The sequence below is a fragment of the Triturus cristatus genome, chromosome 11 (assembly GCF_964204655.1).
Source record: "Triturus cristatus chromosome 11, aTriCri1.1, whole genome shotgun sequence".
Lineage (NCBI taxonomy): Eukaryota > Metazoa > Chordata > Amphibia > Caudata > Salamandridae > Triturus > Triturus cristatus.
Window position 1 is genome coordinate 924,495,021 of NC_140594.1, and position 26,654 is coordinate 924,521,674.

The 26,654-nt window shown below is 42.3% G+C and overlaps 1 protein-coding gene across 3 annotated transcripts in view; it reads left to right on the forward strand.

Annotated features, from left to right (window-relative positions):
• The window catches only part of P2RY12 (purinergic receptor P2Y12), a 497,887-nt gene that overhangs the window by 67,790 nt on the left and 403,443 nt on the right, over positions 1 to 26,654 (forward strand). For 2 of the 3 annotated variants that reach the window (XM_085634886.1, XM_085634884.1), the window contains exon 2: positions 23,213 to 23,248. The exons of the other annotated variant lie outside the window; for it this stretch is intronic. The gene's annotated coding sequence lies outside the window, so the exon portion shown is untranslated. The remainder of the gene's footprint in view (positions 1 to 23,212; positions 23,249 to 26,654) is intronic. 3 annotated transcript variants of the gene reach the window in all.

A 26,654-nucleotide genomic window follows, 5' to 3' on the forward strand; every position in this document is an offset into this window, starting at 1 on the left:
TAAATAGATGCCATTAATTTAAGCCGAAATACGACGATCTGAATTTCAGGAGTCCAGACACTGTTCAAGAGTCCCACCGGGAAAAGTATTGGCTGACAAGGATACCAAGCAACTCCAGTGCAGAGGAAAAGAAAACCAATAATGCGTTAAAGCAAAGAAAAATATGAGTTTTAAAATTAAATGAATTTAAAGACACTTTAGCAACTGGTATACTCGTATTGAAAAATGAAGGCTCGGGAAAAATGCCAGATAAAATAACACAAGAGCAGACGTAGAATACCAAAATGAATGAATGAATGAATGTGAACTTTATTCGGATATACATTATATCCATAAAAGTACAATTAAAACAAAACACATTATGAAAAATAGGGTTAATATAACCATATAAAATAGCGGAATTATATCGAGTGCATAGTATTACGAGTGCGTACCGCCAATTTTAAAAAGGATCCAACTCTAAAACATAATTCATCATTATTGATAGCAAGCACCATATCATAAGCAATCTTATAGTTTGAAACACATTGTGACTTAAAGTACGGGATCAAAAAATGTTTTGTGGGGAAGGAATAGAAAGAACAGAAAAATAAAAAATGTAGCATTGATTGTTTCGAGCTATTATTACATGGGCAGACAGAGGATTCAAGGTTAGCAGTATAGCCAGTAGGAAAAGACAACAAATATTTCATTGTATCTGTTCTCAGCCTGAAGAATAAGCCCCTTTCCCAACGACCAACAGGATTTAAGAGATATTTAGGCAAATCTGGGGTTACAGACTCAACTTGCATATATCTAACAACTGAGGTCTTATTATATTCAGTTGCTAGTCTAGTTTTTTTAAAAGATGCATAAAGTGAGCTTTCTATAATTTTAATATTAGCAGGGCTATAATCTGAGGGATTTAGGAACAAATGTTCCATATTCAAATTAGTCAAACTTTTATGTACTCCTGCCAGCCACGGTATATCCAACCCTCTGTCGCAATTCATGCAATCCATGATTATCTCTCTGGTCAATTGTGCAGCCTTATTCTTCCAAATTCTTAACCAGAACAATGTCGGGCGAGCCTTTATAAAATCTTCTATATACGGCAGATGTAATCGCTATGGCTAGCATATGTGGAAGAAAAGAAAGGGGCTCCCAGAGTTTTACGACAAAATCTATTTTCTTCGCACTGAATAGGTGTGCAGGTGGAATGCCCCCATACCTCTGCACCATATGTAGCAGTTGGTACACATTGTAATCTGTAAATTTTAATAATAGAAGGAACTACCCCTATATTTTTTGGCTTTGGTAGCCTCAAGATTGTATTAATAGAATTGGTAAATTTCCTTTTACAGTGAGCAATATGATCATTCCATAAACCATTTGATGCAAATACCAGGCCTAAATAAGGAAAAGTGCATGTGCTAATCAATTGGTTAGAGTTTAAAACAATAGTAAAATTGGAGTGTTTCTTGGACCCACATGACATTAAAAATGATTTTTTAAAATTAGTACATAGGCCCAAATTTGCCATGAAATTCACAAAACCATGAACCAAGGCGCGCAAAGCTTTAGGGGTGCGCCCCATTAGCACGGCGTCATCGGCGTAAAGCAGTGCGGGGATCTTGTTTCCCTTGATAATTGGGACGTCTTCAGTTGTAGGCAAAAGTGATTTAGTTAGATCATTAATGTACAATATAAAAAGAAGCGGGGCCAGGACACAGCCCTGTCTCACCCCCCTGCCAATTTTAATAGCCTTCGAGATCTCACCATTCCTTCCTATACGCACCCTAGCTTTCAGGTCTCTGTGTAAATATGCCAAAAAGAAAACCAGTTGGTCGTCTAGCCCAAAGTTCAAAAGAATTTGCCACAGCCGTGATCTGTTGACAAAGTCAAAGGCTGACGTGAGATCCATGAAAGCTAGGTACATAGGTGTTTTTTTAGCTATAGTATATTTGCTAATAATCAGGTGAAGGTTAAGGCACTGTTCAACCGTGCCAACATTACTCCTAAACCCCAGCTGGGATGGGTGCAAGACCTTATTTTCCTCTGCCCATAGGCTGATCCTATTAAATAATACCCTACCCAGAATTTTTAGGGTATTGTCAATCAATGAAATTGGCCTATAACAACTCGGATCCGTCCGGTCCCCCTTCTTAAAAATTGGGACTATAGTACTATATGACCAAGAGTCAGGAATAAATGAATCGGTAAGATTATTAAAAATATTGGTAAGAAGTGGTGCCCAGAAGTCGGGTTTATCTTTAATTAAGTCAATCGGGAGCCCATCTGGACCTGGTGCTTTGCCTCCTGAACTTTGACTTATGGCCTCTTCAACCTCAGTTAATTCAATCTGTATTCCAGAGGTAAAAGTGTAAACTTTTTCAGGTTCGTTAGAGATTGGGGAGGCATAGATCTTAGTGAAATGAGCCTCCCAGGATTCGCTGGATATATTACATCCGAGCGGTGAGGAAATAATACCTACATTTTTCATGTCTTTAACTGCCTTCCAGAAGTTTTTTCCGTTTTTTAGGGCATTTGCCCGGAGAAGATTTGCCCAATGGTCATTAATGAGCTCCTCCTTTCTACGTGTAATGGCTTTCTTGTAACTACACCTGCATGAGGTCACGAGGGAGCTTACTCTCGGTTTGCTTAAAAGGGCCTTTCTTAATTCTCTATTGGCCACTGAGCATTCTGTATTGAACCAACCAGGTTCGGGATTAAATGTTCTAATTGGTTTAGAAAGTAATTGTTTAATCCCGTTACATAGTTTTGAGAAAGCGGCAGCTACCTCTATATTTCCAGTACTAAACATCAGACATGTTTTAACTAGGGTAGGATATGATTTTATCATTGTTTCAAAAAGGGCGTTGTTATCGATGTTACGCCAAACAATTCTAAGATTATCTGTAGTTAGCGTTAAATCACGGGCCCCAGGTGTACGGTTGTACACTGGTCGGCGCGAAAAGCTTAGAATAGTATTAATGGGGTTATGATCCCCATGTATGGTGGGGATAACTTCAGCCCTTAAAACATTATCTTCGAGAGGGGTATTAACGAAGATATAATCAATAGTAGAAGTAGAACCTCGACTTCTATAAGTTGGAATCACGCATTCGTCTGGTGGCGGAATTGCAGTGGTTTGCATAACATTCACAAAGTTATGAGTACTTAAAAGATTCATTAACTGTTCCCCTCTTTTACTTAATGATGCATCAGTGGCAAGCCGCATAACGGAATAAATGTCCTTTGGGATTTTAACATTAAAATCTCCGCCTAGGCATATACCCTTAGTTTGGGTACCACAATTAGCTAGTTGTAATTTTAAAATAAAGTTAAACAACAAGGAAAAGTTCACATTGGGGACTGATTTAAAATCATCATTATAAAAATTAATCAAGTAAATGGAGTCCCCCCGAGTATAGAGGGTTACTTGAAATTTATCACTATTAGTAGATAGAATTTTGGAATGTCCACCTGAGTTAATGTTTATCCAGGTTGAAAGGCCGCCAACAGGTCTGCCAGATGTGGGAATGGGGGACAGGATGTTAATACATTCAAAGCCCTCCATATGCAAATCTTGAGTAGCCCAGGTCTCCTGAAACATGACAATGTCCTGAGAATGAATTAGTTCTTTCCAGTCTGGTAAGTTTAACTTAGATTTCAGACCGGCAATATTCCAACTCAATATTTTTAATGAATGATCCTCTTTTATTTTAATTAAAGGGTCAGATTTGAGAGCTTGGGAACTGCACGTAATTGGTGCTAAAGTAGATACGTCCATGCTTTCTTCATTGGTTACCTGTATGGGCAGTCAATCTTGGCAGTCTAAGCCAGAGAGTAGTGAGAATTTATTCGAGGTCGGGATGGGACTATACAAGTTACAGGGCAATGACTCAAGTACAGGTTTATAAAAATAACCCAGGGGTAAAGTACATATGCTGGTGCTATGACTAGTCTGATCCCTCTGTAGTGTCAAGATGTTTTTGGCTACCGATTGCCTCCGGAAGTTGATGATGATGCAATCTCCCTTAATGTTTTTGTAAGATTTTCCTAACCAACCCACTCGTCTTACCATGATAATTTCACCTATTAATGAGGGTCTAAATCGCCTGTGTTTTGTGAGCCAATCGACGCATTTACAGCGTAATTGTTCCCATGACTCTGTTTGATCTTTTCTCAAAGGGGGAACCCCTGCTAAGGTCACAACATATGGGCATGCCTCGGGGGGCAGATTTATTATCACATTGTTGCCCTCAGTGTTATTTGTAAGGTCAGGGTCAATTTCAACTACTTGCTCTGTCCTAACCAGATTGTCGCTAGGGGGTCTGTTTGAGGGGACATCAATGGCAAAGTTATTTAATGGTTTGCCATTAATATAGTTGGATGTTTGAGCCGATGGCCCCTTAGCGTCCCTGGTTTCCCTTGATTCAAAGCAAGTACGAACCCTTTTACAAATTACACAGTCGTTGACTCCTTGAATTGGTGGTTGGGGTACGTTGGTATTTTGAAGTGGGATGGGCACGATTGACCTACTGCTAAGATTGGGGTCAGATATAATGTCAATAACCTGGGACATTTCATTCAAGTGCTGCGGTGTGGGGTGTACTTGCTGGGGGGGTAAAGAGTTAACAATGCGCTCATATAAGGAAGGAAATAAATTATCTAGAGCCGTCTTAACACAGTCAGTAATAACAGTAGATAAGTAACTGATATCAATTGCACTTTTTAAGTTGGCATTTTCCATAAAAGGAAACAAATGTTCGCTCTCAGTTTGAGTTCCAATTGCGTGGGTAGATAAGTCAATCGGCGGGGCATGTACAAGGACCTCGGTTGCTTTTATAGTTGTTGGTGTGGGGTGGATCCATGACTTTAAGGTTGATCGGGTAGAACAGGGACGAATGGGTTGTTTCCTCTTCACATTTACAGGTTTCCCGGCTTTCCTTTTGCGCTTAGCCCCTAAAAGAGGAGTTTTGTTAGGGGTGTTGTTAATTGCAGAGTTCGGTTCAGTAGAGTCAGATGTAATGGCATCACAAGCCTCCTCACAGTTCACGGCAGGAATGACAGAGACACATGCAGTAGCTTCAGTAACTTCGGTAATGTGCCCCGAGGGTGGTGCAAGTTGTCCTAGTCCGAGAGACAAACGTCTCTCAGTGAGCTCGATTTCGTTGCTCACGATGCTAACAGCCCTCTCCAGCATGTTTTCAATACACGTTGTTGCAGATTTGGTTACGGGTGCGTTTATACGCTTCCCCATTATTTATTTATTTTTCTTTTTTTATGAGCGGGAGGTAACAACAATAATACAATGCAGGATGGCACAGTTACTGGAGATCAAATATGGAACGATAGACAGAGCTCACCTTTCCTTAGTTGAAGAGGGTATGGCCCAGTCCAGTCTTTTCCGGTCTATGACGGGCAAGGACGGGCCCGCCCTTGGCCCGGGCTTCGCCCGGGCGCGGCCCGCGCTGCGTTGGTCTCCCGCGCTTATGAGCGCGTCAGCAGGTGATTCTCCTCCCTCCTGGGAGTCCGGTATTCTGGACAATGTAGTCCCCAGTCCGCCAGCACCACACAGGCAGAGTTCACCGGGCAGGTTTCCAGGCGCGTCCCGCGCTGCGTTGGTCTCCCGCGCTTATGAGCGCGTCAGCAGGTGATTCTCCTCCCTCCTGGGAGTCCGGTATTCTGGACAATGTAGTCCCCAGTCCGCCAGCACCACACAGGCAGAGTTCACCGGGCAGGTTTCCAGGCGCGTCCCGCGCTGCGTTGGTCTCCCGCGCTTATGAGCGCGTCAGCAGGTGATTCTCCTCCCTCCTGGGAGTCCGGTATTCTGGACAATGTAGTCCCCAGTCCGCCAGCACCACACAGGCAGAGTTCACCGGGCAGGTTTCCAGGCGCGTCCCGCGCTGCGTTGGTCTCCCGCGCTTATGAGCGCGTCAGCAGGTGATTCTCCTCCCTCCTGGGAGTCCGGTATTCTGGACAATGTAGTCCCCAGTCTGCCAGCACCACACAGGCAGAGTTCACCGGGCAGGTTTCCAGGCGCGTCCCGCGCTGCGTTGGTCTCCCGCGCTTATGAGCGCGTCAGCAGGTGATTCTCCTCCCTCCTGGGAGTCCGGTATTCTGGACAATGTAGTCCCCAGTCCGCCAGCACCACACAGGCAGAGTTCACCGGGCAGGTTTCCAGGCGCGTCCCGCGCTGCGTTGGTCTCCCGCGCTTATGAGCGCGTCAGCAGGTGATTCTCCTCCCTCCTGGGAGTCCGGTATTCTGGACAATGTAGTCCCCAGTCCGCCAGCACCACACAGGCAGAGTTCACCGGGCAGGTTTCCAGGCGCAACTGGTATACTCGTATTGAAAAATGAAGGCTCGGGAAAAATGCCAGATAAAATAACACAAGAGCAGACGTAGAATACCAAAGGGACAAACTAATAAACAAAATTAAAACCATCTTGGAGAGGTCAGCAAACTACTAGCTGAATATTCATGGCAGCGAAAAAACATATGGGATTAAAGGCGGGGAGCAGGGGTAATAAAGAGACCAGGCACACGCTTAATGACAGGAAATCAAATGTTATCCAAAACAACAATGAACAATTAAGCAAACAAACAAATCGAATGAATTAATTAAAAGGGAATAATTCGTTTTAATTTTGCACAGTGACACATACTATATATCCCTGCCCTTGGTCATTTACTACCCAGCGAATCAGACACCCAATAAATACACAGTCTTAGCAAAAATATATTTTAGACCAATATTACAGTGATATCCTATGTAAGCTGTTTGGTCTTTATTTATTATAGAAATATATCTGACTCATACCTATCCACCTGTTCCCAAGATAATGAAATTCTCTTTGTCTCCTGAAAACATTGTCATAAATCCTCCTTTGCTGTGAGTTCCTGACTTCTAGATTCGTTTTCAGTATAAAGACGCCCTTGGTCAAAAACACATTTGCTATTTGCACAGAATCTGATAGCAGGCACCACTTTACAACAATCATGTGTAAACACATCTGTCTATTTAAAATGGTTTTATGGCTGCTTGTGTCAATACACTTGATAGGCTTTACTCCCAGGTGAGCCGTTATTGGTAGGCGCTCGCGCTCATTGCAATGAAATTAAATGTCAATTTTAATTAGCAACTTCGCTATTCCGAAATGGCACAAAATTGCAGCAAAACATGTAAAATTGTATTTCTTAAGACTATCGATACAATACAATACCTTTTTAACAATTTAAACTACCTTTTGTTGAACTTAAATGTATGATTGTTGGCAGTAATAACCATTTCCAATCTGTACATTGAAAAGGTTTTGCAAGACTGAGGAATAAGCAGATAAGGAAACATACGGGCATCATTAGCACATGCGTATTTCCCATAAACACTGGAGCATTGCACTGCTCCTGCATTTGTTGTCCCTCTTCTATGCTTATGCGGAAGCTACTCAGTGGACACCTGTCAACTGGTATTGGCCACTCCAACACCAATCACTGTTCCTTATGTGTACCCGTCCTGCTGGTGAAGTTGGGTGATCACATAAAAGGTCAATAGGGAGCTCAGTCTCTGAGATTACTTTGCACAGCCAGGACAGGCACAGCACAGGTTGTAATAGTGACTGCTTTCAACACACACCCACAGAGATAACGAACCACAGCATCATCAGTAAAGCTTCTCCCACACACACAGGGAAGTGTTGCCTAACGGCTAGGGCGGTCGACTTAGAAGCCTGGGAACCCGTTTGATTTTGGGCAGGGACGCTCAACATCCTGTGATTCTGGGCAAATAACTTAATCTCCCCGTGCCTACCAACAAATGAATGTGTCCATCTGTAACGCAACTGCTGCTCATACAAAGGCTTTGATACCTTCTAGTCTAGTGAGCACTATGTAAAACTAAAAAAGAAAGACACACGGTCGCCGGTACAGCATGCATCCCTCACAAACACAGAATAGGTATCACGTGGTATGAAGAACTGATAGCATATAGGTATCAGCAGTTCAAGCATTCCTCACACACCCAGGTGGAGTGGAGCAGAAGGTGGGTAGAGTGCAGAGAGAAGTGCACAAAACAAAGGGAGGTGCAAAGAAGAATTAAGGGTGCACAGGGGCAGATGGACGGGAAATGCAGCACAGGGTTAAACCTTGCTTTAGCCGTATGGCAATGAGGGCAGCAGCGGAAGTACATGCTTCCACCACCCCAACACACAGAACAGATAGCACAAGAGAATCAGAAGTGCAAGCTCCCCTCACAAATACAGAAAAGTCAGAATGGTTATTGCATACGGGTATTGCTGTCTGTCAACACACATGCACACATAGAACAGGTGCCACATGAGGACATAAGCAATATAGGTTTCCGGACCTTCAACAGAGCACATACATCATTCGCATACAGCATCTGCAGTATATGAATGGATGAATGCGTGTGTGTATGTGGTATTTGCATAGACGAAACCTAACAAAACGGTAGTAGAGCGCTGCACATGCCCACTGGCAAAGTAACAGTCATTGGAGAGGTGGTTATATTCTAATTCTAGGAGCAGAGGTGTCCTGTTACTGCATCGTGATGCGGTGATCTTTAAGCATCTGTGTTCTCACAACATTCTAACACACGCAGAGCAGGTACAAAACAGGGGGGGCTGTAAGTTTCCATCACTTAGACGTGAGGGTGCAGGCAATCATCCACTGTTGATAAGCTGGCGAATGCCATTACCTCAAGCGCATTCCTTACGTTACAAATTCTGAGGAAGATTTTACCTTTTATCCCTTTGGAGCTGAAGAAACTAGTGGTAAATGCCCTTACACTATCTGTAATAGACCATTGCAATGGTTTATTTATTAATATACAGAAATGTCTCTTGGGCAAACTACAAATCATACAGAATTCCACAGCGCCTATTGCTGGGAATACCTAGACAAAGCTCAGCAGTTAAGGCTCTTGAGGAACTTCATTGGCTGCCAGTTGTCAAGAGGATAGACTTCAAGGCTCTGTGTATCACCTTGAAGGCCCAGACTACCTTAACGATATATTCCCGCTAGGTCACTCCGATCATCCTCAGCAGTTAACCTGAAAGTGCCCAAGTACAGAGGAATGCACTGGGGAGGTAGAAGCTTCATGTATGACACAGCCAAACTGTGGAATGCCCTACCACCAATTTAAAGACCACTTCTTCCTTGTTGTCATTTAGAAAGAATCTTAATACCTGGCTTTTTAACTCATAGCTTCAAAATGTAGCTGTTATATATCATCTATCTTTTGTGCTACCAGCGCCAGGACGCCCCTGGGCAATCGAGAGATTTATAAAACATATTTTCATTTCATTACTGTCAGCATGCATCTTTTAGAATGTTCCTGCTCAGTCAGTCCCTTAGTAACATCATAAAGGAGATCCAGTCGTTGGGCTGAAGAGTATGAATGGAGGGAAACTCAGTACACCTTTCACAACCCATATCAATGACATGAAATAGGGGATGAACAGTAGTCTACAAGAGATCTGGCAGTGGTGTGAACCCTGCCACCTCTCCCCTCTGCTGATATACCAAGGGCAGGTGGTGCCTGCTTTTATTCCAGCATAGATAAAGCAATAGACAGCTATTGAGGACCTGATGCACAAACTGTTTTTCATTGACTAAGTGAGTCTTCTGGTAGTTTAGGAGTAAGTCACACATATACCTGGAGTTAAAACACAAGATTGAATTTGAATTCATACAAACTATGCAAGGTATTGATTGCATTTTTTATTTATTTCGTTTTGTAGACAAGGTGACCGCAACAAGTGCCTTTTTTCAACTTTCACATTGCTGTATACAAGTAATGCATGCATCATATTTTGAGGGATGTTTCCGCAAAGCAGGCAAATTTACAAATTTAAAAGAAGTGACACCTAAGAGCTAGATAACTAAAAATGTGATGGATTACCAGGTAAATGCTTCAAAAGTTCTTCTCACAACAGTGTGTATGGGGCTCTCAAATGTTTTACACTTGCCTTGGCTTCCCAGATTAGCATGCTGTTACTAGATTAATCTTTTCCCTGCACATGGTGTAATTCTGTTGGATGCTTATCAATACCTTACTTAGATGAACATCGTTCTGCAAAGATCTCAATCTGTAGACATTAGATCAGGCAATTCTAGATCTAGTTTCCTGTATACAAATGTGAATTAACATCAAGATATAGGAATGAAGATGTCTTATTAACAAAGTCCTTATATACTCAAAAGCAGATTGAATTTATATCTAAACAATTTTAGCGCATTAAATTTTTACTATAGCATCATAAGATTTATATACAATACTTAGATCCCCAGTTCTATCCTTAATGCATGTATCAATGTTATGTTATTTGTACATGCTTAGCACAGTATTATTATTATGGTTTTGTTTAACCGTCATCCAGTATGTGTGCCTCCACCAGATTCTTTAGTTTTGTATAGATTGGAGTCTGTGTCTTTCGCAATGAGGAGTGTTAAAAATTGGGTTACTGGTTTCCTGGGGTGTCAGCCCTGGCCAAGCAGCTACCGCAATCCTAGTCAGTAAATGGAACAAGTAAACCCCAAATTAGCCTGTGCTTAACCCCCTGATAGCTTGGCACAGGGCAATCAGGCTTAATTTAGAAGCACAGTGTAAAGTATTTATGTAACTCTTCAAACAGTAAAACAGTGAAAAAGCACACAAAAAGATCCCTCGACAGGTAACAAAAATAGAGCTTACTTTTATAAATAAACCAAGAACAAAATGGCAAAAATCCTATCAGTAGAACTGGAGCTATGAATTTTTTAAATACATGGTTAAATAGTGCCTAAAGGCAGAAAGCGCCAATCGCAGCTATATGGTCGCGTTGGACCATGTAAAACTAAAAAAGTTAAGGCCGACCCTGATGAAGCACAGGTTGGATACAGTCCCAGATTAGTCCCGCTGAAGTTTTACCTTCTCAAGTTTTTGTGCCAAGTGTCCCGTTCATGTTCGAGAGTGTTGCAGGGAGCAGGAAGAGTCTCCTATTGGGGAGTAATTCAATTAAGGGCTGTGGAGGCTGGAATCAAATAATCTGTCAACAGCAATGTGCCTCCCAGACCACGAATTTACATGCATTTTTTAATAAGAATCTACAAAAGTCTTCCTATTCAAGTCCAAAAATTGACTTTTTTTCTTTCGTTATTTTCTTCTAAATAAAAAGAACTGCCCGCACTGTTCTGTGACCCTAGTGAGGCCAGTACAACAAAGGACTGTGAGAGTTGTATTTTTGTAACTGAGGTTGTGTGTAGGCAGTAGAGGGAAGATCAGGTGGTTAATTAGGGAGCACGAAGGAGGGAGGGACCTGGGTGTGAGTTCGCGGTTTAAAAACGGGTGGATCATGGTCGGAGGGAAACACTTTCATGGAAATGGATGTCGCGACAGAAGTGAGAATCAGTTATTGCCGGTACATGAAGATTTGCTGTTGTAGTAGATGCAGAATGCTGATTGCATCGGAGATTTGAAGACAAAGGAGATTGGAATGTGTGAATAAGAGAGGCTTGGCGAGTGTGAAGCTAAGAGCAGACTGAGCTAGGGAGTGTGATTGCATTTAGGCAAATGGAGTGAAAGGGCAGGGAGAAGTTGGAAAGCTTGTAAGGAAGAGGGGTTTTGTTTTGTAAGTTGTGAGTTGAAAGAGGTGTGAGTGCGGGAGAAGGGGGTGATTGCAGCGTGTTAACATGAGAGGCTGGGTGAGCGTGAAACGAAGAGTAGGCTAGGTTGGGGTGTGAGAGATTAGTGGGGGTGAAAGCAGTGTGAATTTGGTTGTAATCAGGTGAATGAAGTGCGCAGGTGAGGAGCATCTAGAAAGTTTGTTAGGAAAAGTGGTCTGATTTGAGAGTTGTGAGTTGAAAGTATGTAGAGTGGAAGTGGGTGAGGAGATGACACACAAAGCATCATGGGGTTAAGGAGGAATGTAGTGAGATTATGTTAGGCACATGGGGGTGTTTTTTTGGTTCAGTTAAAAGATGTAAATACAAATACATAACATAACAGGTTTCATTTTAGTTAATATAATATAGACTGTGTGGATTATCATTTATGTAAAACAAAGGATAATGTAGTAACAGTGAATGTTTTTTTGATATTTGCAGTTACCCCTGAAGAAGGGCTTGTGAAGTCCGAAATGCATTGGGTTGAAATAAAGAACACTGCTTTGGACAAATCATGCGTTTCTATTGTGTTCTTGATAGAGGTCTGGATTGGCACATCTTGAGCATTGGAAGAATGTGGACTAATGATGAAAAACATAAATATTGGAATTAAGCACTGAGTAAATGGAGAAAAATGGATGAAACAATTTGGAGCATTATTGCAAATCTACTATTTTGGCTGTGCTACTGGGTCTAGGGTGAAATGTCGCTCCACACAGCCTAGTGAAGCCAGAGCATTTGGTATTAGGCAGGGGTATAGTCCCAAATTACAATTTCCGTGGTGCAGTGCCACTTGTGCACTGACTGTTGCAGTAATTGCTAGCTCTTGGCCTCAATGTCGGTTACGCCAAAGCGTTTCAACCTTCTGGGGTGGACCTGGGCTGTTGTTATGAGGGCAGTCTTCTTCAAGGGCAAATGTTCTTGTGGGACATGTATTACTGGTTGGTAAATGGGTTGGAACCTTAAGATGTGGCCTGTTCCTTGCATGGAAGGCTGTCTATCATGCCAGGTTCTGATGGCTGTGAGCCTTTTCGAGCGGCTTCTGTAACTTAGTTTCCTCGTTTTTCTGGCGGTCGCGTTTCCTCCATTCTCTTTCTTTTCATGTAGCGGTGCTCCTGTCGTTCTGATGATACACGCATGCAATTACTGCTGATACACGTGTGCAATCACTGCTACAGTCAGTGTACAAGTGGCACTGCACCACGGAAATCGTAATTTGGGATGATACCCCGGCCTAATACCAAATGCTCTGACCTCACTAGGGTCACAGAACAGTACTGATATGTAAATAAGTTAGAGGACCAAAGGAAATTAAGTACCCACTATAACCACCATAAAGATGCTAATTATAATAATTGATGCTTGATCACACGCAGGATTCATCCTCAAAAGATTAGAGGTGTGAGGAGTTTGTAAATATGTTTTGTATATATGTAATGTAGAACCGTACTGTCAGTCATCTTTATGTTTCTGTAAAGGTAACATTTGTGCAATTTAAAGTGCTGTACGTTGTCTAAAAAAATGTTACATACCAACTGTCTTCTATTGTTATGGTGTAATATGTAAATAATCTATGTATATGTATAAATGTGTATATAATTTGAATAAGAAAAAAGATAAACACAAATTTGGCAAACTATTGGCAAAAGATTTTCTTTAGAACTAGAAATCAAATACAGGGCACTACTTTTTATTAAGAAAAAAATGACGAAAGAAAAAAAGTCCATTCTTGGACTTGAATAGGAAGACTTATGTAGGTTCTTATTAAAAAATGCATGTAAATTCATGGTCTGGGAGGCACATTGCTGTTGGCAGGGAGCAAGAATAGCGCTGTGATCAGTGGTGGGCATGGAGCAAGGAGATGGCCCGGCATCGTGGGCAGGCAGGTTGGAGCTTCATGTTGACGGTCCTCCATGGGCGATCAATGCTTGCTGTGCAAAGAGACGGGCTGGTGGCAGCCAGGGCTGAATTTCGGTGCATGGTTCTGGTGCAAATGGGCCAGTTCACAGTCGGGAAGAGCCCAAATGATTGATTTCAAGAGCTTGTGAGCCACACAAAGGGTCCAGTACCTGAGAGGCACCACTTGGGGTCAGGAACACACTGCACCTGGGTTCAGGAACTGGTTGGGGTTCCTTTTATGTCCCTGAGGCTTAGATCAGGAGGCCAGCAGACTAGACCTTCGAGTCACTCTCAGGTCCTGGGTCCAAGATGAAGGTGCAGGCCCGGGTCTTCTCCCTCGGGCAAGAGGCAGCATGCAGCATGTCAGCACAGCAAGGCAGCAGTTCCTTTTTGAGTAGCAGTCCAGCAGAGTGGCCGTCCTTGTAGCAGCATAGCAGTCCGTCCTGGGAGAGTGTTCACAGGTCCAGAAGTGTACTGAAGAGTTGGTGCCTGAGTTCCTTCTTTAATACACAGTACTGCAGGCCCACTATCAGCATTTATTTGCACGCCCTGGGCCCATATAGTGACATTTTACTACGGACATAAAAATAATTAAAAATGCCAATTGGATATAAGCCAATGTTACCATGTTTTAAGCAGAGAGCACAAACACTTTAACACTGGTTAGCAGTGCTAAAGTACACAGAGTCCTAAGGCCAACAAACATAAATTCAGTAAAAAGTGGAAGAGGAAAGCAACAAGTTTGGAGATGACTCTGCAGAAAGGGCCAAGTTCAACAAGGAGTTTTGGCTAATATGAGCTAATCAGTTCTTAAATCTGTAGTGTGCCAAAGCAGTAGAGCACTGATTACATTTGAATGGGAGCTTCTGATCAGGAGGACGGTGGAAGTGCTGGGGAAAGAGATTTAGGGCCATATGTATGAAAGTTTGGTTTTGCGATTCTCAAATAGCGATTTTTTGCGAATTGCTATTTGACAATAGCGAAACACTATGTATGTAAGATTTGCAAATAATTTTGTGAATCCTACATATTCCTTAATTGCGAATTGCAAATTGCGATTCGCAATTAAGGAATACCTCCCCATTCATTCCTATGGGCCTAGAGGCCCTTAGGAATGAATGGGAAGACATTCTCAATTTGCGATTCTCAATTAGAGAATCGCAAATTGAGAATGCAATTTCAAGGGTGCCAGGCTGTCAAAAGGACACCCTGTTGCACCCATGAAATGAGCATGGGGGCACATGTGGCGCACATACATGCCACTTTGAAAAATGCAAAAATGTGCATTTTTGAAAGAAATTGCAAATTACCACCAACCTGTAGTTGGTGGTAATTTGCAATTCCTTATGCCATATTCGCACAACTTGGGTGCTTCATACATTGCATTTAAGGAATCGCGATTTGCAATTCCTTAAATGCATTCGCAAAATAAGGAATTGCAAATTTTGCGATTCCTTAATTTGCGAGACAGTTGTGCTTTCATACATAGCACTAGGCCAAATTGCGATCGCAAACGCTGAATTTCAGCGTTTGTGATCGCATTTCGCCTTGATACATATAACTTGCTTCTCTAACAGGTGATCCGTGGAAGTGAGGAATAAACAGTTGCTACCTGGAAGAAGACCTAAGTCTTTGTGATTGGTGGCAGCTGATAAAATTGTTTTTCAGAAATTCTGTGGCTGATTAGCACTCTTTCTTGTGCTTGTAAGACGTTATATAGAAGTGGAATCCTCCTCACATGAGTTTCAGATGTTCCCACCTTACCCATGTACGCTCAGTGTCCATGCTCGTGGCCACACATTGCTGGACGCCGCTGTGGAACACATCAAACTTTAGATCCTGGCTGTTTCCAAAAATGTCAAATGGATTATTCTGCTTGCCATTGGCCACTGGCACCGTTGGAGTGTTTTGGCAGCTCAGGGGAGTGCCACGCATCCTTTTTCCAATTGTTGTTGCTCCTGCCCTTAGGGACTGATAGGGTGCTGACCCCGGAGGCCCCTCAGAGGCAGCATATGATCACCCCTCCTCTCCTCATGTATCTGCTGATCTCCAGGGAGCTTTGTACTGTGGAGCACAATGGGCAGAGTGAAAGGGGGTCCCTTGAGCTGTGTGGTAAAGTTTCAGCTTGAGCCTAAGATCGAGATTGGGACCAAGACCACAATGTAATGGTGGTGGCAGTGCCTACATAGAGTGTCTATTTTAAACCAGTAAGAGGAGGGGAGTGTTGTAAAGGGCATTAAAAGTGTTGTTGAGTGCTTCACATTACTCTTCTAGTTAGCTTATGTAAGCTCTGAAGATTCAATCCTCCCTTTCAGAAATCTGTCCTATATCCTGGTTCTTCTGTGGCTGGTGGGGTGGAGCAGTTGCAGTCACCTGCTGGAAAGGATGGAGGTATGTCGCCTCACAGTGGCGCAGCAAGGGAGGGCAGGGGGTCGGTTCACCCCGGGTGGCATTAATTTTGGGGGCAGCAGCCTCCCACCACTCTTACCAGCAGTCTCGATCGGGCACTCCCTCTGCTCTTCAATCGGCCACCGCGGGGCAGAAAACAAATTGGAGGTCTTGCCGCAGCATGCCCTCCTACTCTTCACTCTGGCTGCCGCGGGCAGCAAATTCAGGGAATGCCACGGGCGGCCAAAGGGTTAGCTACGCCACTGCCTCCTCAAAGGAAAAGAGCTATTAAGCCACTTGCTCCTGCTAAGACAGTAAAATGAGTGGTTAATGTGAAGGGGATTGAAGCAGTCATCAAGCATTAAAATGAGGTGTAGAATTTACTTTCTCCGAGTGATAACCCCATGATTGCTCCACAATCAGATCAGATTTCTTTTAATCAGTCTACTACAGCACACACTTCAGCAATGGCCTTAGCCTCCTCTATAAGGGATTTTGTGTGGAAACATTTCGGGAATAAAATGACACAGGAACCTGCTGTTGTAGAACATGAGGTTTTGCCTTCGAATTGCCACATAGAGGAGCAGAAGGTGCAGGTCATGCAGGAGAGGCTGGAGCTTGATATGCTAGTGGATATGGTTATGATGAACTCTCGTTGATCTTCATCACCTTGTTTGAACTGTCCCTCTTTTATGTTCTGCTGCCTCTGATGACAAGATTTGAGTAGTCGTGTGCGGGGTAAAAGGTGGGAGTGAATTGGAGAAGCAACTGTCATTAAAAGATGTTGACATTTTTGGCAGAGTAGTTTCAAAGGACACCGAGTTAAGAAGACCGAATCAACAAGGGGGGGAGGCTGATGTCAACAAAATCCAGATCTGTCTACTTCAAACTTAGAATCCTCTGACTTTGGACTCTCACAGATGCTGGATGTCCTCCTTTTAAATCAAAAGACTCTATAAGGCCTTCTGGAATTGATGGTCATAACAAATAATAACTTGAAATTGAGGCAAGACTCTTAAAATCAATAAATTGGTGTATGTCATCATTAGTAAGGTCGGTGTCCTCACCAGTTCTTGAGCTCCGGGTCCATTAAATCTACGGAGGAGGGGGAAAATCCTTCTGAATATCAGTCCAGATGGCCAATGTTGGTAAATAGGTGGTATCAATGATGGGTGAGGAAGTGACACCTACTATGTTATGAGGTTGATTTTCTGTCCTGGTTAGATTACTTACAGTATGAGTCTGCTATTGCATCCAAAGTTGATACTTATATGGAGCCTGACACGAAGCAGAAATTAGCAAACAAGCATAGAGGGTATCTTAAATCACATCATGTTTGTCTGAATGTTTTTGAGAAGGGGTAAAAAAGTGAATAAGTAGAAACCTCAGATCAAATTAGCCGAGGGCTTTCAGAATTTGTAAGGCATTAGATGAGATTACATCAAGAGCAAGTTGCCTTCAGGAAAACTCTAAATGGGAGGTAAGTCACAAAAGTTAGCTTCAGCTTGCCTGTGTTTGTTAAATTAATTATATGTTGAATATGAGCTTAAGGAAACTGACTTAAGCTTAGTACCTTAGTGGAAGTTGAGAACCAGCAGGCAAATAAACCCCTCCTAAGTAATCATGCTGGCTTAAACTGAGAGCAGCTAAAATTGGTATTTGAACTGGTAAGTTCACCACCCCAAAGCTGGTTGGTGGGGTATAAGCAAGGTAGCTTACAAGTAACCAAAGCTACCTCCTCAATAGATAGAGCAGTGTATCCTCTCCCACTACACAATTGATATACTTGTTTAAGTGTTTGCCAGGAGAGAGTTTCTTCTGTAGAAAAAGTGGATTAGGTAAAGGGTCCCCCAGCTAACCAAGATGTTTTCTCCTGGAATGCACTTGAGTTTGAACGCCTGCAAAAAACAGTTGATCTCACAAAGGTTTGGGAGGAAACTATAATGATTTGCTTCCAGGAGACTTGGTTAGCAGGTGACATGCTGAAATATGGTGGTTTTAACCCAATCTGCAAAACATGCAACTAAAGTAGGGGCAGGGCGCCTAAAAGGGAGGCTGCTGACAATGATTTCATTTAAATGTGTTAAAAGGGAAGTTTTAATGCATTCTAGTTGTGATTGGTTATTGGTATGCCCTTTGCATTTGTATGACAGATATCTCTCAACTAAATTTTCACAAATTTTTAATTGATATGTGAAACGGGGAGGCATGAAAGAAGGTTCGGCAATGTCAACTGATTGCTAGTGATTTGTTAATCCTGTTGGAACTACCAGCCCCCCCCCCTCATTTTGATGGTGGGAGAGTTTATTCAACGTTTGACCACAGTTCGGGCAAATATTGTATATAGTGACATGATTGAGGGTTACGAGATTTCACTTGCAATATTTCCCAAGTGCTCCCACTCAAAGAGAGCCTGGCATATAGCTAAGCACATAGCTGAGTTAGGGTTTGTCTGTTTAAATGGGCATCTCAAGGATGAAAATCTGGCTGCCCAAACATTTATGTGCAGAATTCAGAGCTGTCCTATCCTTTTAGGTTTTTACAAGTGTGGGGCTTCGAGCTTCATGCCTCCTACTCAAGTAAAACCGTGATTGCTATGGAGGCAACATTTCCAAAAAGCTTGACAACTAGGATACGGCACGTGCATCATGCGGCTAGCCCAATATCAAGTATCAAGGCCTTCTTTGTTGGAGGGGGGCTGCTGCCCCTCCTTGGCAAATAATAAACCCTGTTTCAATAACCAATGTCTTTGAGTAAAAAGGAGACTGTTGAAAGTAAGAACTAAAAAACTTTTGTCATGGTTACGAAAAAAAGCGAAATGTACAATAAAGGAAAAAAAGGAATTTGAGACATTGCTTAAAGCTAAAAAAACAATATTTTTATAAAATAAACTGGGAAATGATGGTTAATGTTCTTTTTGCTACAGACATGAAAAACATTTGTGAGTTAGTTCAAGAAGGGTGCAAAAAGGAAAGAAAACAAATAAGGTGTATGGTCCCGGAGGATGAGTGGGTATCCTACTTAAGTAGCATCTATATAGTCCAGAAGGTAATGGATGGAGGGATGTGGATACCCCCAGAGGAGGGGGAGTTATTGAAGCCATTTACTAAGCATTCTCTAAGTAAACTAATATTTTCTCTTAAGTTAACAAAGACAGCCAGACCAGGTAATTTACCGGCAATTATTTTAAAATCCAAACCAAAATGGTGGGTTTGTTTTTTCTAAAATAAGTGCTTTTCTACCTAGCTGGAAGGGAGCAATAATCAAACCTTAAGAAAGAGGATCTAGCACAGCCCAGTAATTTTCAATTACTAAGTCTGATTGACGTAGAGGCAAAATTATATTCTAAAGTCATCTTATCATCTTATTGTCAATGAAGGACTGGATAGAGTACAGCAAGCTGGTGGCCATTGATCAAAAAGGCTTCAAGCAGGGCCATTTGTTAATAGATCATTGGTTTAACTTGTGGGTCATTGGCCAAAAGGTGATGAAAACATTTAAGAATGTATTTTATTGTTTTATAGATTTCTGTTCTGCCTTCAACCTAGTGAATCGTAAATTCTGTGGTCTAAGATGAGGAATATGGGTATTCCTAGATGCCTCCTCACTATCCTTGAATAATTACACCTAGATAATTGGTCACAAGTGGAGATAGCTTTACCGGGTACATTATCAAAGAGAATCCCGCTTGAAAACGGGTTGAAGCAGGGATGTATATTAGTGCCTACGTTGTTTTCTTTGTACCTCGCAGACTTGCCACAAGTCCTGTTGGAAACAAAATCTATTTGAGTGAAAATGGAGGGGGGAGACATCTCCTGTGCATCTTATATGCAGACAACTTGGCAATTATTTATTTGACTCGGGTGGATCTTCAAAGAAAACTTGTACTTTTTAGTAAGTACTGTGTGGTAAATGACTATACTATCAATATCAATAAAACAAAAATAATAACATTTGGCAAGAAATGAAGACCATGTAAGTGGTTTCTAGGGGAAAATCTGATGAGTTGGTAACCTTGCATAAGTAAATGGGTATGATATTTAATGATAAATTAAATTGGTCCCTTTACAAGAATTTGGGGATGGTCACGTAATGTCTACAATTGGAGATCTTTTGAAAATTTGAAAAGATTTTAGACTGCCATCCCTAACACCAGTATTCACAGCATATAAAGCTATGCCACACACAATGTTTATATAGGGTGGCATTACTATGCCTTAGTTTTGAACCAAAGTGGGATAAATGAGAAGGTAAATGTCTTGAAATATTGTTGGAGTTACCAAAGGGTGCCTTCAGTCTGGCCATAAGACTTTTGGTAGTTCTACAGTCATGGAATTCTTGTAAATCTACTCTGCATTTCTGGGATAAACTTTGGGCTGTGGAGGAACTAAAAGTCTCATCATTTTGTGCCATAGAAGTAGCAACTAGTGATTTAAAATAGGCGGGAAGGGTTAGAAACAGATTAGAATATATGGCAACAAAACTGAAAATTGCAAACTTTAAGGTTAGAGATCCAGTCCAATCCTCAAAAAAGGATTTGAAATATGCTTGTAAGATTGAATCAAGAATTTCTTATTTACTATATTTATCGATGAAACCATCAGCAGGATATTTGTTGGAATTTTGGCAGGAACATCAGATGTACCTGTATATATCCTTGTTACCTAATCCTCACTTGCGTCTGTTGTTACCGAAATTCTGAGTGGGTTTGAACTTTCTGTTTTTAAATTATGGAAAATGTTATACTTTCCTTGATCAGGATGATAATTGTTCATGTGGTTTATGGTTCAACAGATTTAATGTTCACTTATTGATAGACTGCCTTTATTTTCATAGAAATAGAAGTTTTATGTTTAAGTCAATCTTTTTAAAATATAAAAGTCAACATTATAGTGAGGCAATTTCTCTACCCATAAACATGGAGTGTTTAGAGGTATCATGTGCTGTATGAAGATTTTTAAAGATTATCATTGCAGAGGCATTTAAAAATGTTGTGTCTATATGATTATGATATTGTATATATTGGTGTATTTATTCCGTTTTTAAAGACCATGATCTAAATATATTTATTTTTAATGCTACTATTATTACTTTTCCTTGTACTTATACACCAACAACTAAAATAAATCTAATGGTGCGGCAGAAAGCCACTACAGTTCTTGTGCAGCGAAGATTATGTGTTTTTTACATTTGGTAATTTTATGTAGAATGGAGGCCTCCACAAAAAATAATGCTACCAAGCTAAGTTAAAGGCCAGTAATGAATCCATGTAGGAGCATTCTTTTGGCTAATATTGTGAAAGTAATACATTTTTGAGGTGCTAGTAGGCTGATTTAATTGCCTCGTTTGTGTGTTTATCAATAAGAAGTTGTTATCACTAAAGATATTAACCCCTTCGCTGCGGGGGTAATTCCCCCACGGTGCGGGGGGGCAGGGGGGGTGAGCATGGCGCCGCAGTGCTCGTGGCGAGCCTAGCTCGTCATGAGTCACAGTGGAGCTATGCTCATGACGAGCTGGCTCGTCACGACTCCGCCCACTCATTAATTCGCCCACACAGGCGGGGAATCAATCGCGTGTGGGTGGAGCGCAGCCGTTATGACGAGCCCAGCTCGTCATGAGCATAGCTCCACTGTGACTCATGACGAGCTGGGCTCGTCATGAGCACCGAAGGAGTTTTTACTTAATGGTAGGGAATTGCATTGTTAGACCTGTCGGCCTTGAAGTGGTCTTCCCCAAAACATTCTGCCCTCACACCTCTTGTTTTTTCTTATCTTGCTTTTGTTGGCCTTAGGACTCTGCACTATTTACCACTACTAACCAGTCCTAAAGGGCTTGTACTTTCTTACTAATACATGCTAGCATTGGCTCACACCCAATTGGCATATTTAATATTCTTATAAGTCTCTAGTAAAGTGGTACGATGTGTACCCAGGCCCTGTAAATTAAATGCTATTAGTGGGCCTGCAGCACTGATTGTGCCAGCCACCCACTTAAGTAGCCCCTTCAAACAGATCTGAGGCCTCCTATTGCAGCCTGTGTGTGTAGTTTTTTCGACCTTGCAAAATCAGCCATTCGCCAGGCCCAAACATCCTTTTTGATAGATATAAGTCATCCCAAGGGTAGGCCCTGGACATCCCAGAGGGCAAGGTGGAGTGTACTTAAAATGTTAGACAGGTACATTTTAAGTTTTACATGTCCTGGTAGTAAAACACTCTTACATTTATTTTTCACTATTGCACGGCCTACACTTACCTCTCCCATAGGGAACAGTTAACCAGTTCTAGTTTGGTGGTTTTGGAATTGAAATGAAAAATCCTCTTTTATGGTGGCGTTGGATTTTAAATTGCAATTTTAAAAATGCATCTTTTAGAAAGCTGGCATTTTGATGCCTTAGCCAACTAGTGCCTGCAGCTTATCTCTGGGACTTTTGACTGAGTGTTTCTGACAATTGGTCTTTGTGTATTCCTCCTAGACAGCCACACATGATAGAGAGTTTATATGTGCCTGGATGGACCATCACTGGCAGGATGATAGGGCGCTGTTGGGCACAGCTTTTCTTATACTCAAATAGACTGTGTCCTGTCTCCACACAAAGGGCAGCATACCACCTATAATTAGTTTGGAGCTGGGGCAGGGAAGGGAGGAAACCTGTTGACTTCAAAAGGAAACTTCTAGAACTCCCCAAACAACCCCCCCCCAAAAAAAATCTTTCCAACTGAAATCATCTTGCCTTCATTTGTTCTGTTTCTCTTAGTGTAACCCATGTTATCCTTTAGTCACAGGGCTCACTACGTTTTCTGACTCCGTCTAGGCTCTTGTTGCCTTGTATGTCAAACTTCCTTTGCTCGCTCTCCTTGTAAGGTTTACCCCACCGCACCCCTTCCCTCTCTGATTAATATTGCAGCTGATATCCCCCACCTGCTTCTTCCACATTTGTACCCATTCAAGCACCTGGGATAGCCACGCTCCTCCTGAAGCGTAGCTGGAGAGAGGGCCGCTCCGGAGACCCTTCTGTGAGCAGAGCAGTCATCTGTTTATCCTCTGTCTTCCCGTTCGCACCGTAGCTTCCCTGTCAACCTGAACCTTCGCCATCTCCCACCCATCTTCCAGAACCCCTGCTGTTCTTCGCTCCTCTTCCTTCTGTAGTCCTTACTCCTGTTCACTGTCCAGGTCTTCTTCCTGTTGGGGGAAGACTCCTTTCTTGGTTTCTGGGCTTTTTTATTTTCTGCCTGTCCCCTTCTATTCTCATATCTACTCTTTCTCCTGTTTGTATTATAGGTTAGGAATCTGGCACATACCATCACAAGAAATCAGGTAAGTCTTTGTCTGTCACTTCTTCCTTTTGTACTACCCGTGACCCTCACAGTACTGTTTGCACTTTGCTTTAGACAGCACTGTGTCCAAGATGGTAACCAGAATGAAAAGCAATGAAGGCATAAATGCAGATTGAGAAAAATGTGGTGAAGTCAGAGCTTCTTCTTGGATAAAGGATGATTCCACATGATATTGATCGAGATTGCAAAGACCGCTTGTAGCTTTGTGCCTGGCCCAGATAGTCTTCTGCTACCATATATTGATTTCTTCTTGAAGGGGATATTGACTAGACTGGATTTTAAAGTACTGTGAATGTGGTACTTTTGGAAGAATGGCTGCGGGAGCTCTTCTAAAAAATGTGTGTATATGATCACCATTTTGATGTCAATGGAGTCTGGGAGCTACAGGAAGGCATCTGATGGCTAGATGTACATGTTGACATGAGTTTAAGTGGATGAATCCAAAAGCAGATTCACTTGTTTATATTATTGTATTGTGCTAGAATCTGTGATGATATCACTGCTGTACTATTGTGCAAAGACTATTGAATGTAATGATACAACTGTTAAATATAAAACCAAAAAAGTATTTTTAAAAAGAGTGTGAGATGATGTTTACTTCCAAAACATTTTTCTGTGAAGCAACTGCAAAGCCTGTTTCCATCAATACATGCTCTGATCCACGTAGAGAAAATGGCACTACAGAGGTGGAGATTGCAGGTCTCAACACCTTGACTAATTTGGTAGCTAAGCGAAACCTTTCGGTTATGTAAATGTAAATGTTGTAGACTTGTAAAGCACACAGCTGCCCCAGCAACAGGGCGTCCCGGTGCTGTAGACCGCTGGGGAACCCATCCTGGCTATCCCTGTGAGATGGTCCCTTTCTGGGTATCTCCAAGGTGAAACCAGGCATCCCCGGCGTCTGTGGGGGGCCGTTGTAGAGATGAGGCAAGCTTAATGCCCAGAGTTGCCGAGTGTGTTCCTGGTTAGAGTAGGTACCGAGGCGAGAATTATCGAGTCCGTTTTGACCCTGGTCCACGACCCTGCCACGTCGGGAATTGAACCCTGGTCCCTGGCCGATTCTCTGCTTACGGGTCTGCCGCCTCTAACTAGTGAGCCACACCTCTCCACTTATAAATTGCATTAAGTTGAAAAAAGAATCTTTATTTGCTTTTTCAGTGTTTCATGAATAATGCAGCAAACATTGTATTAGGGTGCAGAACATGTACCGAACAATAAATATTAAATAGTGAAGGAGGCATGCACACACTCAGACCCATCCGTTCAAGCTGAAGGGGCAATTGCTTGTCATTTCCATATACAGGAGATATCACAATGAGGATTACAGATACGCTCCCACACATAGCGCCACAATACTTTTATGTCAAGGGAGTCGCAGCTCCCCGTGAGAGATGAATATCATAATATCTCACGGGGTGCCCTCCACACTTTGTGGAATTTGCACGGACAGCCCCAGTTTTTGTACATAACTTTTTCAGCCGCCATATATAGGTCCATCCCTCTCTTACATTCCAGCAATGTCAGGGATTCAGGTGCCCCCTAATACCATGCCAAATCTCGCTTGTCAACTATCTGTCCGAAATTACAAAAAAGGAGTTGTGTCCTAGGGATGTCAACATCTCCTGGAACTCCCAAAAGGATACACTTTGGATCAAGAGAAATGTTTTCACCCACCACCGAATCAATTCTCTCACCACCCATATCCAGTATGTCTGAGTAGCCGGGCCGCTCCAGAGCATATGGATATAAGAACCCCTCACACCCTCACATCGGAGACAGTCAAGGGATGCTGCCTTCCCCATATGCAGTAACCAGTCCCAGTCATAATATACCAGATGGAGAAATGTAAGTTATATCAGGCACAGGGGAGATTTTATTGCCACCTCTCTTGCCTGCATCAGGGACACCTCTAAGTTCACATCCTCCAGGCCCCCCAACTCTAAGCACTGCCATTCCCTCAATTTGGTCAGACTATCCATCATGTTGAAGTTGAGTGTTTTGTATGTGAGGGATATACCTTTGGATGGCAATTCTTGTAGCAGCCGTCCCTCCAGTGGGGGGAATTCTGATAAGTCCAGCGTCTCTATGCCCTCCACCACTTCACATCACGTTGTTTATTACTGTTTTAAGAATAAGGAATTCTCCCACATCATCAGAAGAGTAGAAATATACATTGTTTTTGCGCTCCTCCGAAGAATATCAGTCTTATGTTTGTAGTGACAAGCCAGCATTTCTTCATCTTCTAATGGATGGTGCACAGGAAGCAGTGACTTGGCTGGCTGGAGGTTACTTTCACCTTACCGCCCATCTGAAAGTCACTGGCACACATTTGGATGTTAAGGTCCTTGTCCGTGGACAAAGGATGAGTAAGGAGGACATTGAAGTAGAGAGAGTTGAGTTTCAGAAAAACCAGACATACGGTGTATGACAGGGAACTGTTGAGTGGTCTTGTTGATCCGTAACTGCCAGGTGACCTTCATATGAAGTCCATAATATGTGCTCCTGGACAGGTAACAGTGGTTCTGTATCATGTCCCGGGTAGAAGTTAGATTGAGTAGTATCAATGCAATTTTAGAAATTAACATGTGTTCGGATTTGTTTGTTGACAAGCCGTTAGAGCATTTTGTTTAGGAAAAAGTGGTTCAAAATGGGTCAGAGGTTAGAGGGATAATCAGGCAAGAGCTGTTTCATATTAGAAATAGTGTGAAGCCTGCATATTTCATAGATTTCAAACAATTCCCTGGACAAGGGATCTTTTTTATACAAGTATCATAATGCCAATAACTTTTGAGAGTCTTTTTAGTGGCACGAGTACAGACAGGAGGAAAATACATGATCCATATTTACTTGGTTAATTCCTATATGAAGCTATCGATGAGAAAGGAGCTGAATGGAAAACTTCACATTTGCAAGATGTCACAGATATGAGTGATAAAGAAATGTTGACATGTGTCCGTCTTGGTGAACAATAAAAATACTTATGGGGCATTATTTATGAGGCCCTTATGCGGCCACTGGGTCAATTTATTTTACGTTGAGGCGGCGTAGAAAATGTGCCACACTGCGCCATATTTACAAAGTGACACATCTAGGCTGATGTGTTACTATGTAACCCGCGCGACAGGTATAATGTATGCAGGGTGGGCGTTCTGGTGCAGAAAAGGTTTGTAAAAGTGTTGCACTGAAATTTATGAGATTTCAATGCAACACTTCTATGGCCTCACTGCGTCAAATCCTTACATCTACTTGAAGCAGGCGTAAGGGGTGACACAGGCCTTTTTACTTTGCTTACCCCATCTGAAACAACACATTGCTGGAGTTGCATCTGTTTCCAGACACACTCCAGCAATGCGCCATTTTTGCGTTGACAGATACGTCAGGATTTC